An 11,862-nucleotide genomic window follows, 5' to 3' on the forward strand; every position below is an offset into this window, starting at 1 on the left:
CCCCGTCGGTGGGCCTATTGGGCTATTTCTCGCTCCAGTCAGTGCGCCTCGGCTGGTATATCAAAGGCCGTGTTATGTGCTATCCCGTCTATGAGATGGTGCATATAAAAGATTCCTTGCTTAGTTGCTACAAATAGAAAAATGTAGCGGGTTTATTTTCTTTAGCGGGTTTAATAAATCAATGTGCTCTAGTGGTGTCGTTAAACAACAAAAAAATAGCTCAGCGCTTGCCTTAGATGTGTAATGCATTGTACGATTGAACCACCACAGTAGACTTCATCTCTGATTGAGGTTTTCCACTTAACCAACTAAATTTCACCACGACTGATCTCAAAGGCCGTGGTATGTGCTGTCCTGTGTTTGAAAAGAGCATGGGAAATTATAATAAATCAATATACTCTAGTTGTCATGTTACCTAGATAGTTTTTATATTGTGGCTAATTGTTTATTCAACCAATGAAAATACGCAAATCGTTATATAAATTTAATACCATTTATCTTTCAACGAGTTGTTTCAAAATGTATTTAATGAGCGAAAGCGAGTTGGATACGTTTTTAAACAACGAACTGCAAGATAAAATGGTATGTATATATAACGGACACGACTGTAACACTCCTTGTGTAGTACCACATATTCTTTCTTTTTTTCACATCCTCAAAAAACTGATTTTTTTTCTTTCTTTCTTTCTTATTTGATTTTCGTGTTTATATCCAATTAAGATGCAAGCACGCTGTCCTGGGCACACACCTGAGCTATCTGTCCAGGACAGTGGGTTAGTGGTTAGTGAGAAAGAAGAGAGTGTAGTGGTCTGACACCTACCCATTGAGTTGTTAAAACTCGCTCTGGTTGGGAGCCGGTACCGGGCTGCGAACCCTGTACCTACCAGCCTTATGTCCGATGGCTTAACCACGACACCACCGAGGCCAGTTACAAAAACTATTTACGGCCTTTGCGTTTCCAATTAACTCGTGCGTCCTTGGGTAATCAGGTAATTTCAGGTTATTAGGCTACTAGTATTTACGTCAAAGAGTAATCAGTTTTGACCATGAGTGCGTTTTTCATTGGATGGTATATGGTGTGGTGACCGGGTCATCACCTAGGAACACCCAATTGTATGTCTAAATTTAAATCGCTATCGCACTGTCACAGGGATTCTATAATACCCGTAACTGAATGAAACACGATTGTCCAAATATCTCCCCTAACTGTATATATATTAGATCTCTCTGTAACGGGCGGTTATACCCGCTTGTGGCTCGTCTAGGTATGATCAGAGATAAGATCTTATATAAAGTATATATTATTATAGCACGTTTAGTTCACTAGAAAACACAACAAAAACACAATACATTTTGGAATCTGTATTAACCTACGCTGACAAATGTACTGCCGCAGTAGTTAATTAACAACAAATAATACAACCCAGAACTGATCACTTAATTAGTTAATCTCTAGGTGTCTAGTTTACACAATATGCTAATCACTTCACCGTGACACAACACTCACACGTGTGATAATTGAGAAACGCTTCCAGGAGAACTTAATTAATAAAGGAATTACAACTCTATTCCTAACTGGTTAATTTTTAATTAACCCTAACTACTCATTCAATAACCTTGTAATACAGAATTAATACTGGTACCTATCACAATAAAAATAATAACCTACAGTTTACCTAGGTCCTCTAGGATGACTGGCTAAGCTTTATATATATTGGTATAATATAGTATTAAAATATTTAAAGTCACATCAATCACATCAAGGTTATACAACAGAGCAGAAATGATATTTACCAAGCCCAAACGGACGAACGTTCCCTGGAAGCCTTCCTATGTTTCTCCCCGATATCTCTAAAACCCTAGCTATTTATTCAAAACTCTCAGAGACAGCGAATATCGCCTGGAGGTACAAGGCGGTACCTCACGTATCATGTGGATTCTCCACAGCCACCACGCCGGCATATTTTTCTCTGATCGTCAGACTGGCTGTCGCCATTCCGCGAGCAATCCCCTGGTCATAAACAGCACTAGCGGAGTTATTAAGTAACTACTGGCCACATGGCCTCCACAACCGGACTAAGTGCATATTGGAATGCACGGTCGCGCGAAGGTATTACGTAACAAAGTTGCCCACCTGGGCTAAGTGCATTTGGAACTGCACACGGCCTCTAAAACAATTAATATCGCCACAGGCGAAAAGAAATTAAGAGCATGTACCGTCACACACCCCCACCTCAAAAAGGATATTTCCTCTACTCTAGGAATAGGGAAATATACTACATTAAAACAAAAAGGTGCGTTAACCGACGCATACGGGCATTTATAACACATGTAATAATAAGGTGACTACCAGTAATCACACTGAGTCTCTGAGTCCCTGGTATACAAATATAATATATATAAAAACAAAACATAAATCAAGAATGTCAACACATTATCATAACGTTCAACTTCGGGACAGGGCATCAGCGATTACATTAGATGTGCCCTTGATATGTTCAATGGTAATTGGGTATTCCTGCAGAAGAAGACTCCATCTCAAAACTCTCTGGTTGGTGGCTTTCATTCTGTGAACGAAGGTAAGCGGATTATGATCAGTAAAGACCACCACTTGATGCACTGCCGATTTCACGTAGATCTGAAAATGCTTCAGAGCTTGTACCATGGCCAAAGCTTCCTTCTCTATAGTGGAATAGTTCACCTGGTGTTTGTCAAACGTTTTGGAGAAGAAACTTACAGGATGGTCTAGTCCATTTTTGTCTTCCTGGAACAGCACAGCTCCAGCTCCCACGTAACTGGCATCCACAGCTAGCTTGAACGGCATTCGGTAGGCTGGTGCTGCCATCACGGGAGACGAGTAGCGCATCTGCTTGAGACGGTTGAATGACTTCTCGCATTCATCTGACCACTGGCACTTCGTTTCTTTCTTTTTCAGTGTCGTACGTTTTCCAGGTTTTCTCCGATAGGCATACTGTCGAATCGGTGTAGCGTTGGGTTCCAAGCGCACATCCTGGCTTAAGGTATTGGTAACCGTTGAAAGGTCCTGACAAATGGAAGCATTGTCTTGTATCAGCGTAGTCAACTTTTCTCGCTGGGGGTTCAAGTCTGCTAGAATCTGGCTGTTGGTTAATTTGATCTCTGCAGTCTTGACGTCATCACAGGAAATTGAGTGACTCTCAATTTGGAACGGTAGTACTGGAACTATCGGCAGTCTGTCAAAATAACCTTTTAGCAAATTGATGTGACAATACCTACTTTTCCTAACCCTATCAGGAGTGTTTATCACATACCCTGTCTCATTAACCCGTTTGTGCACAACATAGGGACCGAAATACCTGTTCTGTAATGAACCCCGTTTAATGGGAAGGTACAGCAGCACTTTATCCCCTGGTTTAAATTCCCGACTCTTAGCCTTCCTATCAAACACTGATTTTATTTTGCTCTGGGCATGGCTCGGTTGCTTCCTATCTAGGTCGGTCGCCTGCCATCTCCTATCTCTAACTCTCTTATTCATCAATACTCCCTTGTCCATACAATAACCTGACTTCTGATCCTCCATCTCACCCTCAGTTAACAACGTAGTGCGAGCTGCCAACAATTTTGGATCAGCCCCCTGCTCTAGAATTAACTCTTGTCTATTACAAGGTAAGTCCCCTCTATCAAACACAACTGGTTCATTTACCCTTTGCGGGAGATCAACAGGTTCCACCACATTTAATTCCTCAGTTGACTTATCTACCATTTTACTGATAACCTCTTCCACTCCAATTTCATGGCTCACACACGTATCAGACAAATCACAAATATCCTCTGGGTATCGTGTTACCCTACTGGCCATAGCCCTAGTCTTTACACACGCAGGATATCTAATCTCATCAACCTCACTCTCTTGTATTGGTAAAGGGCTGTCTTTAATTAACAACTGGTCGCATTTCGGCTGACAACACTGACTAGTCAAATCATTACCCAACAAAACTCCTATGTTTTCAACAGGCAAGTCCTTTACAACACCCATAATGACTGGTCCCATCACAAACTTCGAACACAAGAAAACGTTATGTAACCGGACAACCATTTTTTCTCCAGTAACCGAGGTTAAGGCCAAACTACGTCCTGTATCTGAATTTTCAATACCAGCTAAACACTCCGACGTGATCAGCGACTGACTACACCCGGTATCTCGATAGATTGATATTGCCTTCGGACTCAATTCTTGTTTCACATCACAAACCATACCAGTGGACACATACGGGTTTACTTTCTCTGCCATGGGACTAACCATTAACTCTCTCGCTAACCGAGCTGACCTCACTAAACCGACCACTTGCGCATTATCGCGTTTCCTTTTAAAACAGTCCACGACAAGATGGTTATCCTTTTTACAGTAACTGCAATGTGGACGAAAAGTTCTTGCATTGGCTGATAATGCAGGCTTATCCTTACTTTGCCCACCAGGTGCATTCCTTGCCTGACTAGCTGACCAACTGATGACTCTCCCCGATAGTTACTTTCCCGGGAAAAACCTGGCTCAAATTTCTTCTTATCACCCTGTTGTATAGAGCTACCCTGTACTGCCTGAGCCTTGTGTATTAACACGTAGTCATCTGCCACTATGCCTGCCTCCTCTATCTTTTTGACATCACGATCCTCTAAATGAATACGTAAGCTAACTGGTAATCCATTTTTAATGTCCTGTAAGATCAACAACTCCCGTAACTCGGTATATGACTCTACCTGATGAGACACCACCCATTTATCAAACATCCCTGCCTTCTTAGCCACAAACTCACTATAAGACTGACCCTGCGTTTTTCTCAACTCGCTATACCGTAAACGATAATCCTCAGGTCGTAATTCATAAGCCCTCAACACTGCAGCCTTCACTAGGTCGTACTGACTTGCTCGCTCATCACTCATTGAATTATAAGCTACACTAGCCTTCCCCTTAAACTTAGACACGGCTAACAATGTCCACTTAGACTGCGGCCAATTTAGCTGCTTAGCGGCCCGTTCAAATAGTTGGAAGAACATATCTACCTCCTGGTCATCAAATACAGGCACTGATCTATAAGCCTCCGACATGTTAAAACCATTTCTGGCTTCCCGTCTAACTTCTTCAGTATTCAACTTTAACTCATGTTCCACTTTTAATTTTGCTAACTGGAATTCTCTATCCCTCTCTTCTTTCTCTCTATCCCTATCTTCTCTTTCTCTCTCTCTATCCCTCTCTTCTCTCTCTCTCTCTCTTCCCTATCTCTATTTTCTCTATCTCTAGCTCTATCTTCTCTATCCCTTTCTTCTTCTTTTTTTTCTCTCTCTCTCTATCTAATGCACGTTCTTCTCTTTCGTACTCAAGCTTTTTAAAAGCTAATTGTTGTTCCACACTTAACTCATTTATCTCTATCTCTGGAACAATCTCACTGTCTTCCACAACAGGACTATCACCAAAAACTTCCTGGATAATAATTGTCCTTATATCACCTAAGGTTTTAGCTGATGTTAAATCAATTTCTCGCTCACCCGCGATTTCAACTAACTCGGCCTTACGCGCTCGCTTAATCTCCACTACACTGAGCGTAGGCCTATCCAGCAAATTCTTATCCATGTTTAGATATGACGCACTTATTATTAATTAATTTTCTAGTGAACAACGTTGCTACTTCTAGTATTTGTAAAATTAATTTATAAAGCCCCCATTTACAAACAATACTTTTTTAAATATGCATGTCCCGTTTCAGATCCGGGACGAGCGCCCCAATTTTCTACTCCTGTCACGGGGATTCTATAATACCCGTAACTGAATGAAACACGATTGTCCAAATATCTCTCCTAACTGTATATTTATTAGATCTCTCTGTAACGGGCGGTTATACCCGCTTGTGGCTCGTCTAGGTATGATCAGAGATAAGATCTTATATAAAGTATATATTATTATAGCACGTTTAGTTCACTAGAAAACACAACAAAAACACAATACATTTTGGAATCTGTATTAACCTACGCTGACAAATGTACTGCCGCAGTAGTTAATTAACAACAACAAATAATACAACCCAGAACTGATCACTTAATTAGTTAATCTCTAGGTGTCTAGTTTACACAATATGCTAATCACTTCACCGTGACACAACGTGTGATAATTCAGAAACGCTTCCAGGAGAACTTAATTAATAAAGGAATTACAACTCTATTCCTAACTGGTTAATTTTTAATTAACCCTAACTACTAATTCAATAACCTTGTAATACAGAATTAATACTGGTACCTATCACAATAAAGATAATAACCTACAGTTTACCTAGGTCCTCTAGGATGACTGGTTAAGCTTTATATATATTGGTATAATACAGTATTAAAATATTTAAAGTCACATCAATCACATCAAGGTTATACAACAGAGCAGAAATGATATTTACCAAGTCCAAACGGACGAACGTTCCCTGGAAGCCTTCCTATGTTTCTCCCCGATGTCTAAAACCCTAGCTATTTATTCAAAACTCTCAGAGACAGCGAATATCGCCTGGGGGTACAAGGCGTACCTCACGTATAATGTGGATTCTCCACAGCCACCACGCTGGCATATTTTTCTCTGATCGTCAGACTGGCTGTCGCCATTCCGCGAGCAATCCCCTGGTCATAAACAGCACTATCGGAGTTATTACGTAACTACTGGCCACATGGCCTCCACAGCTGGACTAAGTGCATATTGGAATGCACGGTCGCGCGAAGGTATTACATAACAAAGTTGCCCACCAGGGCTAAGTGCATTTGGAACTGCACACGGCCTCTAAAACAATTAATATCGCCACAGGCGAAAAGAAATTAAGAACATGTACCGTCACACGCACATATGTTTTATTAGTGTGTATTATCATAAATAATTATGTTCTTACCAATGGGTGTGTAAGAAAACAAAGTCGCATTAAGAGAACTATTTTAAATAACTTCCTGTGTCTATCTTAAGTAATTTTATAATTAGTGTTGCGAATCGGTTGGAATTTCATCATCGATCATCTATTATAATCGGCTGGCACCAACCCATCAACTTTCGATTACTCATTCGGTTAGAATTATGTGAACATAGAAGGATTTGAATTATAAGGACGATGCAACTATTGTCGTGTTCACTGGGATCTAGGCTCTATAAATGACTGATTTTACCTAAATAATAACTATTTATAGTCCTAACCATTCTCCATGAACATTGTTTGTTTTGTTTGGGGGTTTTTTGTAAATAATTTCAGTTTAATTTGCCATAAAAAGAAATGTAAAAGTGTTTTGAAAATGACACCACCCCTACCCCCTCCCCCCCCCCCCCCCAAAAAAAATGTTTGACGTTAAATACCTTTACATCGATCATTTTCGAGCTCCCTGATAAAAAAATAAAATCATATTAATTACTGATACAAATTAACACTATAGGAAGAAATCCGTCAGTATATATGTATACGTATTTAACCGGAACATTATTGAAAGTGGGTGCTGTCGGGTTTCTTCCTGTAGTGAGTGTATTAGTGACTAATATATGTGATTTTATCGTTTGTGCCCGAATTCAATGATCTGCTTCAAAACAAACCGGTCATTTGGTCCTTCCCCCATTATCGTCCGTTCATAGACGTACATACTCCCAATATTGTAAGGGAGGGGGGGGGGAGGAGAGGCTGATTTTTGCCCGATTTAAACGAAAATGCCCGACATTTATTCATATTGTATTTACTGTATATTTACTGCGAAACAACTATGTAGGGTTGCAAATATACATACAAAAACCCACCACCCGCTGTCATTATCGTCATCGTTATCACATTATTTGACCAAATGTGTGATGTTGATTCTTTTTTTCATTTGTATTTACATTTGTTTCAGTTTGGTTTGATAACCGAGGGAAACTGACAGGTCTACTGTAGACCAAGTCACGCTCTGCTGTCAGTCTTTCTGTGATCAGGAGAACACCTGACAGTCTTTCTGTGATCAGGAGAACACCTGGCAGGCCTACTGTAGACCAAGTCACGCTCTGCTGTCAGTCTTTCTGTGATCAGGGGAACACCTGACAGGTCTACTGTAGACCAAGTTACGCTTTGCTGTCAAGTCTTTCTGTGATCAGGGGAACACCTGGCAGGCCTACTGTAGACCAAGTCACGCTCTGCTGTCAGTCTTTCTGTGATCAGGGGAACACCTGACAGGTCTACTGTAGACCAAGTTACGCTTTGCTGTCAAGTCTTTCTGTGATCAGGGGAACACCTGGCAGGCCTACTGTAGACCAAGTCACGCTCTGCTGTCAGTCTTTCTGTGATCAGAACACCTGATAGGCCTACTGTAGACCAAGTCACGCTCTGCTGTCAGTCTTTCTGTGATCAGAACACCTGATAGGCCTACTGTAGACCAAGTCACGCTCTGCTGTCAGTCTTTCTGTGATCAGGGGAACACCTGACAGGTCTACTGTAGACCAAGTTACGCTTTGCTGTCAAGTCTTTCTGTGATCAGGGGAACACCTGGCAGGCCTACTGTAGACCAAGTCACGCTCTGCTGTCAGTCTTTCTGTGATCAGAACACCTGATAGGCCTACTGTAGACCAAGTCACGCTCTGCTGTCAGTCTTTCTGTGATCAGGGGAACACATGGCAGGTCACACTCTGCTGTCAGTCTTTCTGTCATCCCTTATTTTTTTCCACCAGTATACATGTAGATAGCATATCTTCCGTCAAAGATTAAATTTTTAAAAACAACAACCCCCCCCTCCCCAGCAATAATCATGACTGGCTACATTTTACTTTATACATAAAAATAATACAAATGTTTTGACAACGATACATAACCAGGCGCGTGTGTAGGGAGAAGAGTTTTGGGGATCGAAAACCCTCCATGCTCAAGTGAAAATAAATCTTAATATATTTTCCGGGAGAGAATGACACGATAAATTCCTGTACAGGCGCCTGATAACTCTTGATAAAGACCTGCCTCCATTTCCCTAACACACCGTTACGTATCCCGTGATCAGGCCCACAGGAATGATATCTGGAGGGAGGCACAATCTCCAGTGGAGGGGGTGGGGGAGAATACGCAAGATTTTTTTTATCTTTACACAACTGATATAATAGCATTGAAAGCCCAATAAAGCAGGAACAATTTAAAATTTTAAAAATCATTGCACAAATTAAAGGGACATAAACAAGTTTTTAAACACTAAGGCATAATTTTCACCTAGACTCGTAAAAATGGACACTAAGTTTGGTTAATTTACAAACATGTAACAAATTTGGATACAACAGAGTGAAACAAAGAGTCTGTGATGTTGAAATACCCTTAAAAATAGACTAAAATGGACTCTCATAACAGTTACTTCTCAGAGGCACGTGCGTTTGTTTTGGGGGGTTTTAAATGTATTTTGTGGTATTAGGAACACCAGGATAACCAGAAACACATCGGTTGTATGCAAATGGATAATCTAAACAATAAAATACAAGTAATGTTTGATTTCAGTGATCATAAACAGCTCTAATAGTGCAAAATATGTCTGAGTGTTTAAAAACTAGGGTATGTCCCTTTAATATGTATAAAATACAAGTGTATAAGAGAACACAATCGAACAAATCAACAAACTGATAGACAAAAATTATCTCACAAATTTATTGACTATAATAAATTTTCAATTGAACAATATATCCAAAAGGATCCAACAAAGAACAGTCCCCTGGCTGTGGTTTTTCAAAGCTGGGAAGTTATAATTTATAGCAAGCAGAATGTATTTGTGAAATAGTGTTGATTTTTAGCCTAATATTTCAAAACACCAAGTGTCAATTGGCAGGTTTCAAACCTAATGCACAGATTCGTGTGACATTTGAAAGTCCAACGTCCTATCCACTTGGTACATTTTGAACACAAAATAGGTAAAAACACAATTTACTGCTGTAGAAGATTCATATACATGTATATATATTATTATTATTACTGAACAAAGGCAATGAATTTGGCAATAAGATGTACAAGACAACTTCACAACCATGTTTAAAATTTGTTTAATGCAGTACATGTTGTCTCATCATGACTGAATATATCAAAGGCCATGGTATGTGCTGTTCTGTTTATATAGGAAAGTGAATATAAAAGATCCTTTGCAGCCAACATAAAAATGAAGCAGGTTTCCTCTTAAACTACATGTCAGAATTACCAAATGTTTGATATCCAATAGCTCATGATTAATAAATCAATCTGCTCTAGTGGTATCGTTAAATAATCAAATGAAAAACTACTTCTTCCATTATAGTGTCCCACCAGCTGTTGTTTATTTCACTAAATGGCACTTTGTATAAAAATTAGCAATTGGCTAATTTAGCAATGGACAGGGTGAACCCTGAAGAATTGTACGGTCTTAACTTTCACAGAGATAATGCTAGCGATATCAAAGCAGAAACCTTTGCTTTGTTCATGGCACATTGTTTGAAATTAGGAATTAGACAAATATAGAGTGATTTGTGCCACAAATGTTGATTGTTGCCGACATTTATTACAGACCTTTATTACTGGCATAAATACAATACCACAAATTGTCATTTGCATGAGCAGAATTAGATTTTAATGTATTATATAATTAACTCAGTAACCGAATAATCACAAACAATATTGTATAAACAAAAGAAATACTGCGCAAAGATAATTTTTATGTACAATACCAAAAGAAAATGATAAATATGTGCATATAAATAAGAATATAGAAATATATATAGAAATATATCTATCTATCTTTGTGTGCAATATATAAAATATAATAGCAAAATAATTATAGGCAATTACAGTCAACAGTCGTTATTTCAGGAACAAATTTCACTAACACCTACCATACTATGTTTATCTTGAACCTATTACATCTTGAGCTATTTTGTTCGATCCCTTCAACATTGAGGTAATGAAGTTTGACTGATTCATAAAAAAAAAACCCAAAACCCAGCAATATGATGCAGAATATAAAATTTTGAAATAAAATATTTTTAGGTTTATTTATACTAGTAACACTTTTTAAATAAGTCCATACATGTATATATTAACTGTTTCACCAATAACAAAACATTTTTATAAAATGAATTCTAGTATTGTCATGCCACGTACATCCACTTAAGTTAAAAGTAAGCTAAGCTGGTTTTACCGTGATAGCACCCACAAATATTTAAGGCATGGCAACATAACCATTCATTATGCGAATTACTGTCAAGATTACAATAAAGACCAGACAACTGTGTATAGACAGTGGTCTGTATCAATAAACATCAGGGCCCAATTTCACAAAACATTGTAAGCCTAGTTTTGCATGTAAATGTAAATTTATGACTAATGCACAATTTTTATTACTATTATAGAACAAGTATAGTTTAAAATACAAGTATTTCATTTTCTTTTGTCCTTAAAATGCTCCATCTTCTGTAATGATGTAATTTTCTGTGTGAAATAGATGGCAAACACATATAAATGTATGACCGGTATAACCACTAGTCGCAGACGTAAACTAACAATGTTTTGTGAAATAGATGGCAAACACATATAAATGTATGACCGGTATAACCACTAGTCTCAGACATAAACTTACAATGTTTTCTGAAATAGGCCCCTGATTGCAAACTTTAGGACTTCTCTTAGCATACATTGAAATTTGAAAATTGAAATTTTAAGCTGTTGCCTATGTAAATTCATTTAACACTAAGCTCCTAATCAACACTGTACTCAACCACTCATTTTGCTCATTATCGGTACATTCAATTCAAGCACAATTCCTGGAATAAAAGCCTGAAAAGTGTAATAACAGTATGATGACCTATTACAATATATAGACAACAAGCAATGGTCAACACACAGTTGGGTATAATTTTGATTA

Source organism: Gigantopelta aegis, chromosome 8, assembly GCF_016097555.1.
Source record: "Gigantopelta aegis isolate Gae_Host chromosome 8, Gae_host_genome, whole genome shotgun sequence".
Classification (NCBI taxonomy): Eukaryota; Metazoa; Mollusca; class Gastropoda; order Neomphalida; family Peltospiridae; genus Gigantopelta; species Gigantopelta aegis.